This window comes from Peromyscus leucopus, chromosome 20 (genome assembly GCF_004664715.2).
Source record: "Peromyscus leucopus breed LL Stock chromosome 20, UCI_PerLeu_2.1, whole genome shotgun sequence".
Classification (NCBI taxonomy): domain Eukaryota; kingdom Metazoa; phylum Chordata; class Mammalia; order Rodentia; family Cricetidae; genus Peromyscus; species Peromyscus leucopus.
Window position 1 is genome coordinate 7,306,912 of NC_051080.1, and position 18,652 is coordinate 7,325,563.

Below are 18,652 nucleotides of genomic sequence, written 5' to 3' on the forward strand. Positions count from 1 at the left end.
GTGACATTTCTACACAGGACTGAGCTATCCACTGGCATGGCCTCAACTACCCACACCCTAGAGTCCCAGAGGCCATGATGATTTCCTTTCCATATGTGGTGATCTGAATGAGAATGGTCCCCATAAGCTCATAGATTCAAATGCTTGGTCCCAGGAGTGGCACTATTGGAAAGGATGAGGAGGTGTGGCCTGGTTGGAGGAACTGTGTCATTGAGGGTGGGCTCTGAGGTTTCAAAAGTCCATGCCAAGTCCAAAGTCAGTCAATCAATCAGTCAGTCAGTCAGTCAGTCTCTCTCTGTCTCTCTGTCTCTCTCTCTCTGTCTCTGTCTCTCTCTCTCTCTCTCTCTCTCTCTCTCTCTCTCTCCTTGAGAATAAGGATGTAGCTCTCAGCAATTTTCCCAGCACCATGTCTGCCTACATGCTACCATGCTCCCTGCCATGATAATAATGGACTAAACCTCTAAAACTGTAAGTAAGCTCCAGAATAATGCTTTCTTTTATTAGTGTTTCCGTGGTCATGGTGCCTTTTTACAGCAATAGAACACTGCCGAAGTCACCATCCCTTAACTAAGTACCTCACACACAGGAAATTCTCACTAAACACCTGTTGAACGAATGGATGAATGAAACCGGTCACATCCATCTCCCGCTGAAAAGCCACAGACACCCCAACAGCTGCCTTTTCCTAGACGTACCCCCTCAACCACTACCCCATTCCCTCCTGCAGAGGAAAGCGATAGAGACTCTCTCTACACCCTTCTTATGGGAGTTCTCTAGTGGGCGCCAAGAACTCAAGTAATCAAAAGTCTGATTAGCAGGAGACAAGTTGAATTCTGCAGACCTTCACAAGCGAATGGGGTCTGAAGAACTGACAAAAGAATAGTGCTCTTCTACTGTTTGAAAGAACAGTGCATCTGTGACCAACGTCAGGACCAAGGGCAGGTGAACTGGGGTCATAAATTCTAAGGATGTTACTAAGAAATAGCTGAGGGCGGGGGAGGCATGGCACGTAAGGGCTACTTCAATTTGCTTACTCAACTTCACTGTAGCTCCAATCCAGTCTCTTGTGACTGAAGCTACTCCCCAGGCCTGCCATGAGGAGGACACCCCTCCTGAGACAAGCTTTATGACTTGCTGTACTTAGGGAACATGGGTCAAAGGGCCTCTCTGAAGTTACCGATCCTTGGGTGGTTTCGGCTTGAAATGATCGACGTATCCAGTTGGCACATTCTGCCCTTAACTCCTTCACTGCCACAGCTGCTACCCACCCCCAAACCTTGGTGTCCAGTCAGTAGCAACACTTGACCCAGGTTCAGCAAGAGACTCTGTCTAAAAATACAGGTGGAGAGCAATTGAGGAACAAGCCAATGTTGGTCTGTGGCCTCCACAAGCATGTACGCACCCACAAACATGCAAACATACAAATCCACCCAGCCCGCCCAAAATATAACTTACTCTAGGGAAGGTTTTGATGAACTCACAAAGTGGATCCTCACAGTGCTTTCCTAATTTTCCAGGTGCGGAACATTGAGCCAGAAAGTAATAAATTTCTGACCGTGGGGCTCTTTGAGCTGGTGAGAGGTGCTTGCAAGTCCCAGCTCATACTAAGTGTTCTGGAACAACTGCCAAACCTCCATCAACTCCTGGGAGAGGTTCTCAGGCCCGGAAGTCGGCGAGTCTCACACTGGACCTCGATGGGCCAGCATTCTTTTCAAACCGCTGACACCAAGACCACTCGAAAGTAGACATCTTTTCGTTTTTAGAGTGAAGACTCCAGGCAGGCCTCACAGTCATGCCTGTAATCCAAGCCCTTGGCCAACGCAGAGAAACTGAGCAGAAACCACTCTGTCATTGGCAGTGAAACCGGTTTCCGCGTCAGAGCTGAGAGTAAGCCAGGTCACCTTTCTATCCCGTGTCCACTGCATCGTGAGAGTGCCCAGACTAAGACATGGACACAAATTCTCTTGGGGCAGTTTGAAAGAAAATGGTCCCCAAAGGGATGACACTAATGGGAGGTGTGGCCTTGTTGGAGTAGCTGTGGCCTTGTGGAGGAAGTGTGTCACTATGGGGGTGGGTTTTTAGGTCTCCTATGTTCAAGCCACTCCTAGTGAAAAAGACCACTTCCTGTTGCCTGTGAGTCAAGATGTAGAACTCTCAGCTCCTTCTCTAGCACCACATCTGCCAGCATGCTGCCTTGTTTCCCACGATGATGATCATGGACTAAACCTCTGAACTGTAAGCCAGCCCCAATTAAATTTTATAAGAGCTGCCGTGATCTTGGTGTCTCTTCACAGCAATAGAAACCCTAAGAAACTAAAACAGTTGTTAAGTTCATGTCTTCCAAACCCATAACAACACAAGACAATATTACAGATTAGAAATCTAATGAGATCATGACAAGATGCACCGAAAGCCACAGACACTTTTTCAAAATTAGACCACAGCATCACTCTATAAAGACACAAAACGCCACTTCCTGGAAAGAGCTGATGAGCCCATTGTCAAACCTAGAGTCCTACATGACGGGTGAGGAGATGCAAGCCACCTCTGGTAGACCCAGCTGCAGCCAACTGAAGTGAAAGAAAATGATGTCCTCCGTCATCAAGTGTCCTGATGCTCAAGCCGCCAGACACAGCAGGCACGTGGGGCATTTGATTATACTATACATCATCCACATCTGTGGAATAGAAAATGGCACAGCACTCCCAGTCAGGTTCCCAGGAGCTCCATCCCTTTTAGTGAGCGTGAGATTCCTATACTCCCTGACACCCAACCCCTCAGAGCTGAGCAAAGACCTTGCAGCAGGGCACAGCTCTGGGGATGGAGGCCAGTAACTCAGTACCTGGCAAGTATTGAATGATCAATAAAAAGGGCTACAACCCCACTGAGCTGATAGCAACAGCCAAGGGCTGTTCCCAGGCAGGGCTGAGACTGCAACCTCTTTCCAATTTCCTGGTGGCCTTCCACCACAGAGGAAGTCCCCAGAGTGTGGAGCTTTGAAAACTATTAGGACTGCTGATTATTTCCAAGGAATTTGTTTGGCGGTGTTACACCTTCAAGGTTACCAATATCAACATACAAAGTCTGCTTTGCTTTAGACCAGGTTTTTTTCCCCCCATTTCCCTTCAGGAAAGGGGCCCAGGCATAGAAAGCAAATGCGATAAGGAAAATCCCTGAATGATTGCTTTCATTAAAATTGTGTTTGCTGCAAACGCAGACAACAAACTGCCCTATCTCGGGGCTCCAGCTATAAGGATTGACAATAACCAGCACCCACAAATGTGTTTTAGCAAATAGGCTCCCACAGGATGTTTCAGGCTTTTCACAGAGGGCTGTGACTGTTAGAAAACAGCTGGGAAACGCCAAAGATGTATCCAAAAAATCAAAGCAAAGCCAGGGGAAACAAGACAACTCCCCCTGAGGCAGCAGCAGTAAAATACGCATTGATCTGTCACTAGAACAGTGCGTGAGGTGACCCACGGAGACCATCTTCCTCTCCATCTTCCTCTCGCCTCTGAGCAAACAGAGGTAAGTAAACTCTACATCTTATAAAACCTAAGGACATCATCACTGCCCAGAGACATTAGGCACAGAGCACTTCAAGTTAGCTATGGACAGTAATAATGATCTTTCCAATCACATGGAGGCATCTTTTGAAAAGGGAGGCTCTGTGGTCAAAATAAGCATCAAAGATTCTTATTCAATCAAAAGCAAACCAAGAAAACTCATCAAATTTCTTTAGTCAAGAGCCATCATCACAGGTCTGTTTCCAGCTGTGTTTGCCAAGAAAGGAAAGCAATTCCTGGGGACTGTTAGGCTGATCTCTGTGCTAGGAGCCATCAGAACTATGTGTTCAATGAAAAGGAACACTTTGGAGTGTTCTGGCTTACGACTAGGGATTGAAAATCATCACCCCATACCACGGAAACTACATTGTAAGAACATACTCTTCCATTAGCTCCCTAGCGAGCGCATTACGTCATCACAACCGGTGCATCTGGAGCCCTGCCTACAGGAACTGAGCTCGCAGGAACAGTGGGGGGGGGGGGAGCAACCACCTCTTGGCCCACCCGAGGTTGTCTATCACCTGCATTTCATCAGCTATGAAAGCTTCAACATTTGATCAGGAAAACACGAACACCTTTTCCTTCGGAGGCCACCAGTGCTCACTGCCCTCGCCGAGCAGGCAGGACGTTCTAAGTTTTTCTTACTACGAAAATTCCTGCTCGCTTATTGTATGAAATCTGTAAAATACTGAAAGACTTTTAAAAGAAAATAATAAATCACTATGAATAATGACAAAACTTGGAGATAAACCTTGGCATATGTCCTTTCATGATTTTTCTCTCCTAATCTTTCAACATATTAAAAATATTCTCTTTGTGTATACACACACACAAGCAGCAGCATATTACCTGTGGTTAAACATGGTGGACTAAAATCACACGTTCATTTTCTTGGCCTCTCACTAAAAAAAGCAAGAACTTACAAAGAGAATTGAAGACAGAGCAGCACCTTTGCTTTTTTGGAAATGGAAATTAAATGAAGGCCTGGACGCTGCATGGAACGAAAAAGGCTGAAAGCATCTCAGGCAGATGCCTTTGTCACGAAAGAAGCAAAGTCCTCCAGCATCCTTCCTAAGTCCCTGAGACGTTATCCAGTCATGGCAGCGAGACACAGAACTGAGTGCAAACTAGCTTCAAATCATTACCAGCAAGAGATAACCAGGCCCCAGGGTGCCTGCTCTTCTCAACCCCGGAAGAGAAAGGGGAGCAAGCAACTCAAAAGACTAGAATTATAGCCAGGCCAGTGGTGGCGCACGCCTTTAATTCCAGCACTCGGGAGGCAGAGCCAGGCAGATCTCTGTGAGTTCGAGGCCAGCCTGGGCTACAGAGTGAGTTCCAGGAAAAACACCAAAGCTACACAGAGAAACCCTGTCTCGGAAGAAAAAAAAAAAAAAAGATTAGAATTATAAAGCTGAGAATTGAAAACAAAGAACTAAGAGCCGGCCCACCCCACCACTCCCATCCAAACTGCTGTCTGTAAGGTGTGGAATCATGGAATCCTTCCATGGATAAAGGACACCCAGATAACTAAAGGTCAGAGTGACAAGTATCTGTGGGTAAACTAACAGGACTGCCAATCTCTTCCTGAGCATCCCACAATGATGTCCTCAGTTCCCGGGGGCTTTGTGGTGCTACTCTGAAATGAGAGTGGAGAGACAAAACTCCAAACCCAGGAGCCAGACTTGCAAGATAAAATCAAATAGGCTTGGGCTGGGAAGATGGCTGGCCAGGTAAAGGACACCTGCCATGTAAGCATGGGGATACCCGCTTGGATCCCCAGAACTGACCTAAAAAGCAGGAGAGCATGACCTCTAATATCAACTTGGGCAACCTGAGGCCATTGCACATGCAAACACCCATATACATACATGCACCACACACACATTTTTTTAAATTAGCCCTTAAGAGAACCCCATCCAATTTGGGAAACAAGGATGAATCAATAAAGTAAAACTAGAATAAAGATAAATATACTTAAGAGAAAATACTTCAAACATTGAAATGAAAAATAAAATCCAGGACAGGAGGAAAGAGATGAAGGAAAATCAAAAACTCTAAAATGTTACGGAAGAAAATAAAACCAGTAAGAAAATTTGAATATATTAAAGATCTTCTAGAGAGGTGAACAGAGAGGCAAATGAAACCATAGAAAGGGGAGATGAATAGTATTAGAAGGTTAGGCCAAGAAATCTGGTATCTGACTGGGAAGGGCATCGGGGTGGGTGTCACAGATGAGTGTGTATGACACAGTGGTAGTGCATTCCTATATATGAAGATTATTCTAATGAGACTGTTTTTAGACCACCTTTGGGCACACAGCACAACTGACCAGAAAATGAAGATATCTATGCCATCCCCAACTGTGCGCCCATACACACTCTCCCAACAACCTCACCCTTCACCAGAGAGGTGCACTTGCTACACTCCATGAGCCCACACTGACACTTTGTCATCCCAAACCTATAGTTATATTAGGGTTTGCTCTTTCACTGTGCATTCTATATGGGTCTGAACAAGTGTTTAATACATATTTACTGTGAAAACATCACACAGAGTGAGTTCCCTGCAGAGAACATGCTGTCTGCCTGCTTGGACTGCCAGCTCCCAAATAATGACATGGAGACTTCCTATTAAGTATGAAAGCTTGGCCTTAGCTTAGGCTTATTCCCAACTAACTCTTAAAACTTAAATTAACCCATTTACTTTAATCTATATTCTACCATGTGGCTCATTACCTTTTCTTCATATCGTATGCTCCACTTCCTCTGTGTCTGGCTGCTGAATTTCCCACCTCTAAGATCCCCCCAACCCCCACCCACTGCCCACCCACCGCCCAAGATCCTCTCTTTCCTCAGAAGTCCCGCCCATCCTCTCCTGCCTAGCTATTGGCCATTCAGCTCTTTATTAAGCCAATCAGAAGGTGCCTTATGCTGGTGAGGTAAAACAGAGACAGATCTTCACACATTTTGATCAAATACCCCACCATGTGATCCCTGTCATCACAGGTTTGCCTTTTGTCACAACCATTCGGCACGCAGCACGGACTTCTTCCACTTCTCAAAAGGCATCTAAGATTCCACCATTTCTCTTCACGTCTTGATGCCTTCACCAAAGCATCCCATGGTGTAGACGGTTCGTCATTTATCTGTGCACGTCATGAGGGTCATTTACAAATAAAACTGCTATTAACACGTGTGCAGGTTTCTGTGGCCATAGAAGTTTTCATCTTCTTTGAGCAAGTTACAGACAGCAATTAGCAGATATTATGGTAAGAGTCTGTTTAGATTCTAAGAAGCTGCTAAATTGCCTTTCAGAGTTACTGTACTGTTCTCTATGCTCATCAACAACGAGTAATATCTGCCGTGGTCCTGCATCCTTTCCAGTATTTGTAACTGTCAGTTTTCTGGAATGGACCATTCTTATAGATGTGTGGCAACATCCTACTGTTTAAAATCTCATCGCCCTGCTCCAAGTGATGTAAATCATCTTTTCACCTGTGTATCTGCCACCTGTATATGTATGTAATCTACATACAGTATATAGGCTACATATAGTATATAGTATACATTTCATTGGACTATTTTTTAAAGATGTATTTATTTATTTTATGCATATGAGTGCTCTATCTGCATGTGTGCCTGCACACCAGAAGAGAGCATCAGATCTCATTGTAGATGGTTGTGAGCCTCTATGTGGTTGCTGGGAATTGAACACAGGACCTCTGGAAGAGCAGCCAGTACTCTTAACTACTGAGTCATCTCTCCAGCCTCTGTTGGACTACTTTTGAGCTTTAAACATTCTATGTGATGTTTCCAGCCAGTGACTCATCTCCTCTCTTTCTTGACAGTATCTCTCACAGAAAAGGAGTATTTAGTTTTATTTACATGCAGCTTATGAATTCTTTCATCTAGGTTTGAGCCTTTGGTGTTGTAGCTAAAAAAAAAATTATTACTAAACCCAAATTCATTCTAATTTTCTCCTATGTTATTTCCTGCGTGTCTTATGGTTTGGTATTTTCTATACATGGCTGCTGTCCACTGAAAAACTCACTCCCTGAAATCTGTGAGGTCTTTGTGTACAGTGGTGTTTTAGTTTCTAAGTGGGTGTTAGTCACTGCAATACTTAGCAGGAAAGCTTTCCATTTCTAACACTGACTATGTGTGATATTAGCTGCAGAAGTGTGAGGGGGTCGTGTGATGTGTGTGTGTCTGTATGTGTGTGTGTATGTGAGTGTATGTGTCTGTATATGTGTGTGTGTGTGTGTGTGTGTGCGTGCGCGTGCATGTGTGGCTATGAGCACCCATGTGCATGTGCACATGTGTGTACAGGCCAGAGATCAATGCTGCACTCCTTCCTCTATTATACTCGCCCTTATTTTGTGAGACAGGGTCTCTCACTGACCCTGGACTCACCAATCTGGCTAGATTGCTAGACAGCATGGTCAGAGACGTGCTTGTCTCCACCTCTCCAGTGCCAGGATTTACAGGTGCATGCCTCCTCCACACCTGCCTCATCACCTGGATGCTAGGGAGGGAGCCAAGCTCAGATCCTCACTTCACGCAGCAAGCTCCCTACCCACTGAGCCATCTCTCCACTCAGATGTAGAATTTTTAATAAAGATTTTAAAACACATTTTTAAAGTTTTCTGTCTGTTCCAAGCTTTTGTCGTAAACAGGTGTTGACTTTGTTAAATGTCCTTCCTGTGCCTACTGACGTAATCATGTGATGCTTTTCTTCTGGGAGATAAATTAGCTGGTGACTTTGACCAGCACAAACTCTGTATGTGATACAGCTGGGATATGAAGCGGCTCCCAGAGAAGAGGCACAGAAACTGTCTAGGGGTGTTAATAGATTAAATATCTACTGAGGAAACAAAGCTTTACGTTTTCAGAAGGAATACGAGAAAATACCCTTATGACTTTGGGATAAGGGTGGGTTTTTAATCAAGACACCCCAAAGTATTGCTAAGTAAGATGACATGAAAATGTAAAAGTTCTAAATATAAGACAGTAATAATAAATAAATAAATAAATAAATAAATAAAAAAGACAGGTACCAGACAGGGAGGAGACATTAGCAAAACATTAAACCAACAATTGATTTGTACCTACATAAGTAAAGTGTCCTTAGAAATCGGGGAAGGGGGGGTAAAATATGAATTTTTAAAAATAGAGAAAAATATATGAATGCGCAACTTCAAATGACCAAGGAATAGTAGCAGAGAAATCTTTCAGAGAGAAAAAAAAAAAAAAACTTAAGGAAAAAAGTTAAATCCAGCAATCTGGAGGCTGGAGAGGTGACTCAGTGGTTAAGAGCCCCGGCTGTTCTTCGGGTGACTTGCACTGGATTCTCAGTCCTCAACAAGGCAGCCCCAACCATCTGTAACTACAGCTCCAGAGGACCCAATGCCCTCCTCTTCTGGCATCTGAGGGCACTGCATGTACATGGTGCACAGACATGCATGCAGACAAAACACCAATACAGGTAAAATAAAAGTAAATAGATTTTTTTAAAAAAAAAAAACCAATGATTCTAAGTATTGACTAATCCCACCAGTGGAGGGATTATGTTCCTAGAGATGTCATTTACCTACAAAATTATTCTAAGTGTTGAAAATGTTAGGACGTTCTTTTGTTGCAGGAATCTTAAAAGTTCTTATTAATAAAATCAAACCCAAGCCGAGTTATTGGGGTCCATGCTGGTAGATCAGAGAGACAGGACAAGCCACAGCTATCTCACCTCACCGGATCCTCAGCTGGTCTTGTCTCCTCAGACTGGAGGCTTCTGAGTCCTCATCCCAATGGCTTTCAGCTGAATTGCTGCTCGAAAGCCTGAAGCTTAACCAGCCACATGCTTAACCAGCCAAATCTTAACCAGCCAAATGCCGCCAGTTTCTGGTCCTCACGCCTTATATATCTTCTGTTTTCTACACCACTCCTGGATTAAAGGCTGGCTTTCTGGATTAAAGGCGTGTGTCACCATGCTTGCTTTTTCCAATGTGCCTTGAACTCAGAGATCCAGAGGATTTCTATCTCTGGAATGCTAGGATTAAAGGTGTGAGTGCCACCATTTTCTAGCCTTTGTATCTAGTGGCTGTCTGTTCTCTGACCCCAGATAAATTTATTAGAATACACAATACCACCACATTCTTTGAAAGAAGATAATTGTTCTTTATTATGAAAACGTCATCCCCACGTTGCCCTTACTTACTGCATTTGAATGGAGAGACCTGTAGTCCATATTCTCATGCAGAATATAGATAGAGAAATTCAGGGACTTTCTCACTTAAGGAGCAGAACACAGGTATGTTTCCACAATTTTTTCTCCATACAGTATATTTTTTTTCAATAAAAACCACAAATGCCCCAAACAGAAGCCTTCACATCTCAGAATGCTATACATGAATGAGTGCCTGGCATGTAACATTAGATTTACCTGTCTCCACAGATCGGCTGTTAATAGGATGATAGGGGGGCGGGGCCAGGAGGGGCGGGGGAGGGGCGGGGGGGCGGGGCCAGGGAGGGTGGGGAGATGTCCAGGCAGGGGACTTTGCACCTGTGCACCTACTCAGAATATTTGACATTTAGCCTCATCCAGAATATTTCCCATTACTCGAATGTTGATGCTGTTAATCATTAGTGCATTGCTGTTTGCCTGGGGCTGAGGACCGAATGCCCAAGGGACAATTTATTTCCCTTTCTGAATTCTATAGAATGCTCATTTTGAATTCAGGTAATCCTGGGGAAAGTAGATTTTTTTCCCTTAGCAGAGGGGTCTAACCCTGCTCCACCTTTTCCTCCTCTGCCCAGGTCACCCAGGTGACCGGACTTTCCGTGTGGTGACTGTGTTCTAGCCACATCCCTGACTATGGCTGTCACCTTGCACCTTTCCGGTTCTAGCTGCCTTGCTGACTGTCTGTCCTTTTTCTGTCTTCCAGTCCCAAGTCAGATTTCTTTCCTTTCTTCCTATTTGTGTTCTCCATCATGTTTAGGGTCTCAGCCTAGAAGAGCCACAAACGGCACTCCCCACACTTCTACAGAGTTGGCATCAGACAGAGCTGGAGTCAGTCTAGAACTTAGGACCCTGTGTGGGCTTGGACAAACGCTTTGACCTCTCCAAGCTTCGCCCCTTCGTCTAGTCCTTCCACAGCTATTCCAATGGCTACTTTGGCTGATCTGGGGAGAAATGATGTATGCAAAGTGCCCCATGTTTAGCGAGTACTGAATAAATGTTATCTGTTATTGTTGTTTGACTTACATTATTTCTATCTGCTGGCAATCCCACCCCCTGACCTCCCCTCACCATCACCCTTTTTTAGAAGGGCAGGAGGGCTTTGACCCATAGCCCAAATGGCTTTTTCTCTTGTTCAAGGTGAGGTGGGTACCGCCCAGGAAAGAAGAGAAGAACATGTCCCATCCACTCGACCCTATGAGTCACATTATTTTGTTAAAAGGCAATTACAGCTGGATGAGACTGGAGACGCATTTAATCAAGCACCCTTCCTGCCTACAATGAACATGTAGAGATGTTTGTCAAAACCTGAAGACTCGAGGTGCTGTAGCTACCCCAAGGGCTAGTTCTCCCTCCAGATACCGCCGCATGTCTCTTTCCGACCACAGCTGCTGTCTCCAGAGCCCGGATCCTTGCAGATGTACTTCCTGGCTAGCTGAGCTGCAAAGCCGTGTCCTTGCTGGCATTGGCTCAGTTCTCTGCAGAATTCAGGGCCCTGGGGGGGTGAAACTTGGCTGCAGCTCACAGACATAAGTCCACCTCCTCTTCCAGAACAGAGAGGAAGACCAGGCCTGGGAGGGTCTGGGCCAAAGGAATTCAGAAAGCCTTTCTCTTGGGTCAGCCCTTTCCCTGAGCCAGGGAGCCTCCTCCCGCTGCCGGCTTGCCTCTGGCCTCCCGGAGGAACTGCATTTTCTCAGCATCTCAGGCCACACTGGCTCAGCCCCATGTTAGGATCCTACAGTGTTAATAATAAACCACCAAACCGTGATCATTGTGGAAGAAAAGATAAAAATAAATGCAGCTTGATGCTTTAATCAAGTATATATAGACCAAATCTTAGTTCTGATCAACATCTATCAATAATTATTGATGTAGAATATCATCATCTACTGGCATTACATGAAGACATTTTATTAATGAGAGCCGGGCGGTGGTGGCGCACGCCTTTAATCCCAACACTTAGAAGGCAGAGCCAGGAGGATCTCTGTGAGTTCCTGGTCTACAGAACAAGATCCAGGACAGGCACCAAAAAAAAAAGACATTCTATTAAAAATTGTATTGATGTGGGGTGTCAGTATGTAAATATAATCAATCTGTGGGGAGGAAGGCAATGGTAAAAAGAGATAGTAATAAAACATGTTATAAAACATGCTCGATCAAGAGTGTGTGCTTATGTGTGAAGATGTGTAAGAGTACAGGTGTTTGTGTGCTTGCGTTGGGTGTGTTGTGAGCTGCGTGTGTGTCTGTGTGTCTGTGCGTGCACGTGCACAAGTGTGTTGTTTAGCCAGAGCTATAATTACAGGGTTACTAAAGATCTGAGGTATATAGTTAAGATTTTCTCAGCACTTTTATTGTTAATACTTAGTGAGATTCGTCATTTTATTTGTTCCTTTTCAATGCCAAAAATGGAAGACAGCTGTTCGTGCACTAAAGTTCCCTTTTAAAAGATAGTTCTTTCTGTTTATCAGGCATATTTTGCCCCTGGGGAAATGTATTTTTAAATTGCATCGTCAAATGAAGTGAGTAGGAAAGATCCCTCTCGTCATTACTTCTGAATAATAAGGAAGATTTTACATGGGGAAACACTACTGAGGGCTGACAGGAACTATCTGGGAGAGTTCCTAATTACTCAGTCCCCTCTCCTCTGGCGGGGAAGAATTCCTCGGAGTGCTCAGTCCTAAATTCATCCTAAAGCTGAGAATAGTGGGGGTAAGTTCAGTGGTGTCCACAGTGGACAAGAAAAGCCTGAGACTGGTGGGTTCCATCAGATGCAGCCGCCACCAGACAGGGAGCCGCCTCCTTTAGTGAGATAGCCTTGTCAATCAAATCCAAACCCAGGACTTGTTACCACCCTGGAGTTACTCGTCTTCCACAATCAACTCCCCAAATTTGCCTCCACCAGTCTGTTCAATATTTACCATCGAACAGACCAGAAGGTTAGAAGCTTACTTACATTTTAAACAAAGGCCATATTTATCGCTTGTTCTTTGTTCCAACTTGTCCGGTTTCTCCAACAGAGGTAATATTTATCTCTCCTCTGTGGATTTTTGAAGACATCATCCTTTTTATTCCAGGGGCAGCTAGTCATTTTGTTCTCCAATTTAAACAATGACCTAATAGGAGATCTACCAGGTTGCTTTGTAGAAGAAGTGTTTTCTTAATCCCATAAAACAGCCCCAACTCCTAATAGAGTTATATTGTTATTACTGAGGTAAAACTTAGAGGCATAAAGCAATTGAACCATCACAAATCAACACACCAAACATGTCTGTGGTGTGCAGTTCTGAGAAACTCTCTGCCCAGCTGTCAGCGTCTGTGGCTTCCAAGCCAAGTCAGATTCCTCTCAAGAGTCCCCCAGACAATGATGTGAGGAAGAAAAGGCACAGTACAGAGCCTGGCCATGGATCCAGTGAGTATTCCTTTGGCCAGCCTGTGGGGAGCAGCGGCTCCGTCCTTCTGCGCACAGTTCCATGGCCTCTGAGCCGGGTCCTGCATCACCTATTCCTCTCGTCTCCATCGTCCTCCACAAGCCTTGTGCAGAAGGCTGACTTCTGAACACTGTAACCTGCAACACTATCAAAATGTTAGAACACGTTCAGATGGAGTTGGGATCAGGACAATGGAGACATGTTGGGAGGAATGCTGAATTTGTTGGATTCCCTAAGGAAATCGTGATGGCCAGGGAACTTTGAGTCCTCCTGCCTTAAATGACGCCTGAATTTGGAAAACCAAGGAAGATCTGGGACCAGTGAAGGAGAGCCAAAGAAGATGAACCCTGCATTGGCTAAGGAAGAAGGGACAGAGCAGAGACTGAGAGAGAGACCTGGGCAGTGACGTACTCAGGGAAGTTCAGCCGAGTCTGGGCTCTCTCCTTGACGTCCAGTGGGGTCCTGGGCAGCCAGGTCACTGCACCCCCGTTGACTTCCTTTGTTCCGTTTTGCACAATTCTAATTCTCCTGCCTGCCCCACTGAGCAGGAATCCAGAGTCCAGAGAGATAATGTGTATGAGAATAGGTTACTGACCTGACCACCCAAGGGAGCCTGGAGGAGGATTGCCGCACCACATGAGAGAAGGTAGGAGGAAGGGTGTGTAAGGATGACTGAAGAAGAACACCCAACACATTCTCCAGGCACTGGGGGGTCGGGGGCTCACTCACTGGCAAGGCCAACCATCCTCACCTCCTAAGTCTGAAAGCAGATGCTGTCCAACCACTCAGTAGAACATTACCTTTCCAGGTGTCTATTAGTTATTTTCTCCTTGAAATGTATTTGTTGTGTGGAGTTAAATTGATCTTAATAATTTATTCCCTCTCAATGATTTATGATAGTTTCCACAAACTGTGTTCTAAAATACTAAAATAGCTTACTCTTGGTGACTATAAAGACTGTCACTGAATGTTAAAAAAAAAAAAAAAAAAAAAAAGTCATGTCCATACAAGGAAATGACTTAGGACACATGAAAATAAGTGTTTGTGGACATCAGATCATGTTCCATGAGTTTACGCAGGAAACAATTCTTTAGTCCCTAAGGTCATGCTTGTGTGGAATCATCTTGAAAATAATTGCCTTTTAGACATGATGAACAGGGACAGCCATTGTCTCTGCTTCCTCCTGCCCAGTACACCTTCTTGATTTTTTTTTTCTGATGACAATACTCCCTGGACCACCTCCCATACTTAGTTGGGGGAGATCACACTCCCTTTTCCTCCTATGAATTCTGAGGTAACTGCCAATCAGAATAATTACGGTTCTAGTCTCCAGGGGCCAAACCCAGGGTGGGCTCTATCTTGGCGCTCATTCTCCATGCCTCATTGACTGACCTGGTAGTGTAAATACCACCCAGACCAGTTAATGGGAGTGATTTATAGATGTGCACTCGGAGCGGAGCCCTCTCATCTTCCGGAGGATGTGGAGAGGACTGGTGGAATCTTGGAGCTCTCTGAGGTCAAACTCCCCTCTTCTCACACGTGGAAGGCTCTCAGAGGCGGGAAAATGAAATCAAACTCGAAGGAGGAGAAGGCAGGCAATAAGGGGAAAGAGGAGAGAGGAAGAGGAAGAATTCTGTGGTGGGGTGACAGAGCAGGAGAGGAGGAGAAAGATGAGGTTAGAGAGAGGCAGAAAGATGGATAGAAAGAAGAGAAGGGATAATAAGTGAGGAGAGAGGGTATCTGAGACAGTTAAAGAGAAAAAAGAGGAGAGGAAGGAAAGGCAGAGGTGATTGACATGGTACAGGATTGGCAATATGAAAGGTCTCAGTACTGTGTTGACGTGCTGGGTAAACTCTGAAAGAGTAGTGAGAAGACACATTTGGTCACAGAGAAAATAGATTCCTGTCTAGATGGGAAGGTACAAAGACTCACAGAGTAATTTTAGGATCATTAACTTGTAAAATTTTGAATTCTGCAAAATAGGAGGAGCATCACTATTTTCCACTTCATATGGTTTAAGTAAGATTCCTCTGTCAAAAACTACGTCCTTGTGGTGGTCAGCCACCCAAGTGTCTTAGATGTGGAAGGTGTCAATGAATATCTATTAAGTTAATGTATGGAGACTCTCAGGTTACTTCCCCAAGGCTACAACTAAGGCCCCATCACAAAGCAGGAAGGGACATTTGTCTTGGGCAGCCTCCTTCTGGACACTTTTATCCCTTTGTGGTACCCTAACCCCAACATTCTTTCCCAGTTCCTGTACAATAAAACTTGCTTCAAAGAACAATTTAACATCCCTGCTGGAGTTGTAAAGTCCCTGAGAACTTAATGGTCTGCTCTCTCTGGACCCTTCTGAAGGTCATTTAAGAGGAGACCAAGGAGGTTAGGCTTGAAAATCAGGAAAAGGAATGTTTAGTTCTTGACAGAACATCTCTGTGTGTGCACCCTTGGAACCTCACAAGAAACTCTGGAAGGACGGCACGGGAGGGCAGAGTCCCAGGGACACCCGTGCAATGGGGGCACTCCACGCTCCTCCCGCAGGGAGCCTGGGTGGCCAGGCTCAGAATCCCTGAAGTCCTGACTGCACAGCCCCGAGAAATCAGTCTGTTTACGCCAGATTCAATTTGCTTACGTTTTTCCCTTTTTCGTCCACAAAAATAAAGACGGTTTTGACCATATCAGTACCCGCTGAAATCACAGAATGTTTCCGAAGCTCTTGATGGTCAACCTGAAAAGAACAAACGTTACTATTCCAAAACTTCAGGGAGTTTCTCAGAACCTGTAAACAACATAGCCCTTATTAATAAGCTAACACCCATGAATATGAAGTCAGGTACAATGGTCATCGCTGATCGGTTTGGGCTGTGCTATAGAATTGTAGAACTACAGACTGCTTCAGCCTGGACATACCGGTAAGGACAAGCACACCTTTCTTTAAGGATTTCTGGGTATTTTCTATCTCTAGACTAATGATGTCACACAGTGTCAGTCCTGAGCACTACCCTGACAAAGTAGCAGCAGTCATGGCCAAGCGTAGCCGTAATCAAAGGTTCAGTAAGCGATTAGCAATGTCTACCATGGGTGAAGAAAGTGAAAAACGATTGCACGCCTTTTTCTTTTCTGTTTGCCATGTGGCTTTCCTTCCCCACTTCTGGACAGCAAAAGTGCACTTTCCTCTGCAGAAGCGTGGTCTCCAGGAAGCCAGCCATGTACTTTGCCCTCACAGTAGAGCATTTAATCTAACCATTCTTCTTGACAGGTTTACAGATGGGGCCAATGAGGCGTGAGTGGGGAAATGCCACCACAAAGAGTCAATTGTTTTTGGTTTTTGTTTTTTTTTTACCTTGGAGTTTCAGTTTGGAGGACTTTGTAGTTTGTAGTAATTGTCTAGCCACCATGGAAGAGGGATCCACTGGAAAATGGAAACAGCAAGACGGAGTCGAAACTCAACTGATCCCGTGAACTCCCTCAGCCACACACACCTAGCGACTCAAAATCGGGTACAGAGCAGAGTTTGTGTTACTTACAAGTGGTTGGGTTAGGTAGTCTATACTTTAACCTGCACAATGCCAACCCATCCCACCATTAATGATTTTCCTCCCCCAGCTGTGAGCTCTAATAATTTCCAAAATCAGTTTATCCCAAGGAAGACAATAAATAAACCTTGAGGGTGATTTGCTGATAGAATTCGAGGGGTCTTTTCCACAATCCTGAGGTCCCAAATGCTGGAGAACTTGCAAGCATGCCCCACTAAGACAGTTGGAGCTTCAAGGTCTGTCCTTGCCTCCAACCCACCCTCCCTGCCCTCTGCCCTGAAACCCAGTATCATCAATGACCACATTCCAGAGACTCTGCCAATCACTGTCAGGCCTGGTCAAGAGCCTGAGTTTCCAGATGAAGATGATATGTAATCTCTGACGTCAGTGGCTAGATGAGTAGCTCAGAACACCAACGTTAATCTACGGGTTAGCATGCCAGCCGTCCAGTGCCAAGTTTAAGAAGAAATGAGCGTGGACCAGATGATAAACCAAGGGCCCATTTACGGAGCTAGAAAATGGCTCGAGAGGTGCCTTTTTCTTTCCAATACCTTGTTTGAGCATAAACAGTCCTTAGGAAGAGGGGAAGGAAACTTCTGCTCTGCCTTTCAAAGGAGGAAGGCTTTTTTTCCTGGGCAGATTATATTAGCTTGTCTCACCAACTAATATATTAGTGAATCATGATATTATTCACGAAGGTGTCAATATCAGAACACTCCCCGCCAATCGCCCAGTGAAGCAACTCAAAAGACCTCTTCTTAATGGAATGCCAGGGGCAAGCCACATCAGAGCTGGGAGCCCCGATCGCTCTTAGCTTCTCTCATTGACTCTCCAATACACAGCTCCAAGCCAGATCCTTTTCCGATGACCAAACGTGCAATAACGGCTGGGTACACTCCTCTTGGGGTATCCGCTGTCACGAAAGCACACCAGGCCATAAACCGACGTCACTGCTCCTATCCCAGTCTAGCTTCCTCTCAGTGTCTGTGCAAGCCATGCTGTCCCCTGGAGTGTCCCACTCCAGTCGCCATCATCCCCCACCCCTCATCCTTGGTTCCCATCCCCCACTTGTTTGTGTCATGCCACAGGTACTCTGACCCCGTATTGTGTCACCTCTCTTTAGTGTTGTTGTCCTAGCCGGTATCTGGCCACCCCCAGGCTCCAGGTCAGTCTCTAGAGTAACACTGAAACATCTGGTCATAAGTTCTCTATTGGAAACGCTTTATTTATTTATTTATTTATTTATTTATTTATTTATTTATTTTAAGAAGTGGTGGTTTTTTTTATTATATATACAGAAGAGGGCGCCAGATCTCATTTCAGATGGTTGTGAGACACCATGTGGGTGCTGGGAATTGAACTCAGGACCTCTGGAAGAACAGTCAGTGCTCTTAAACTCTGAGCCATCTCTCCAGCCCCTGGAAATGCTTTAATAGTCTCCTCCATGTCCTGAGACCAGGAGAGCTCACTCTGCTTTCCTTACTTCACCTCTGTTTGTCCCTCCAGCTTCGCATACCGCTCTGGACTCATTCGCATTATGATGTTCCCAGAGTGTGGTAGCTCTCCAGATGAAAAACGGCCCCTGTTGCTTGGGATTGTTCTGTATTTTACGTAAGATTTTTCGTCACTGTCATCTACCTGTCCCCTTTCCCAGTTCTACTACCCCAAACTACAATTCAGCAAAAACTTCCCAGGGAAAAAAAAAAAATGTCCTTTATGAGAAATCAACCAATGAAAAAAGGCTCATGAACTCTGGGGTAAGTGGAAAACCAGGCAAATCAAAACTTTCAGAGAGATTTGGGCCACCCTCTTGCCCACAGACATTGTCCCAAGTATACTAATATACATTAGATGTCCCATAGCTTCACCAAGGGAAAGAAAGGAATTGGTT

At 45.0% G+C, this 18,652-nt stretch overlaps 2 long non-coding RNA genes across 3 annotated transcripts in view; both read right to left on the reverse strand.

Moving 5' to 3' along the window:
• Positions 1-18,652, reverse strand: part of LOC119086346 — a 78,741-nt gene that overhangs the window by 34,869 nt on the left and 25,220 nt on the right. The window lies entirely within an intron of this gene.
• On the reverse strand, positions 12,126-17,732 carry LOC119086347. Its single transcript, XR_005089610.1, has 3 exons — positions 16,569-17,732; positions 15,858-15,953; positions 12,126-13,370 (listed from the first exon to the last, which is right to left on the reverse strand). It is a non-coding gene; the product is annotated as an uncharacterized LOC119086347 (long non-coding RNA).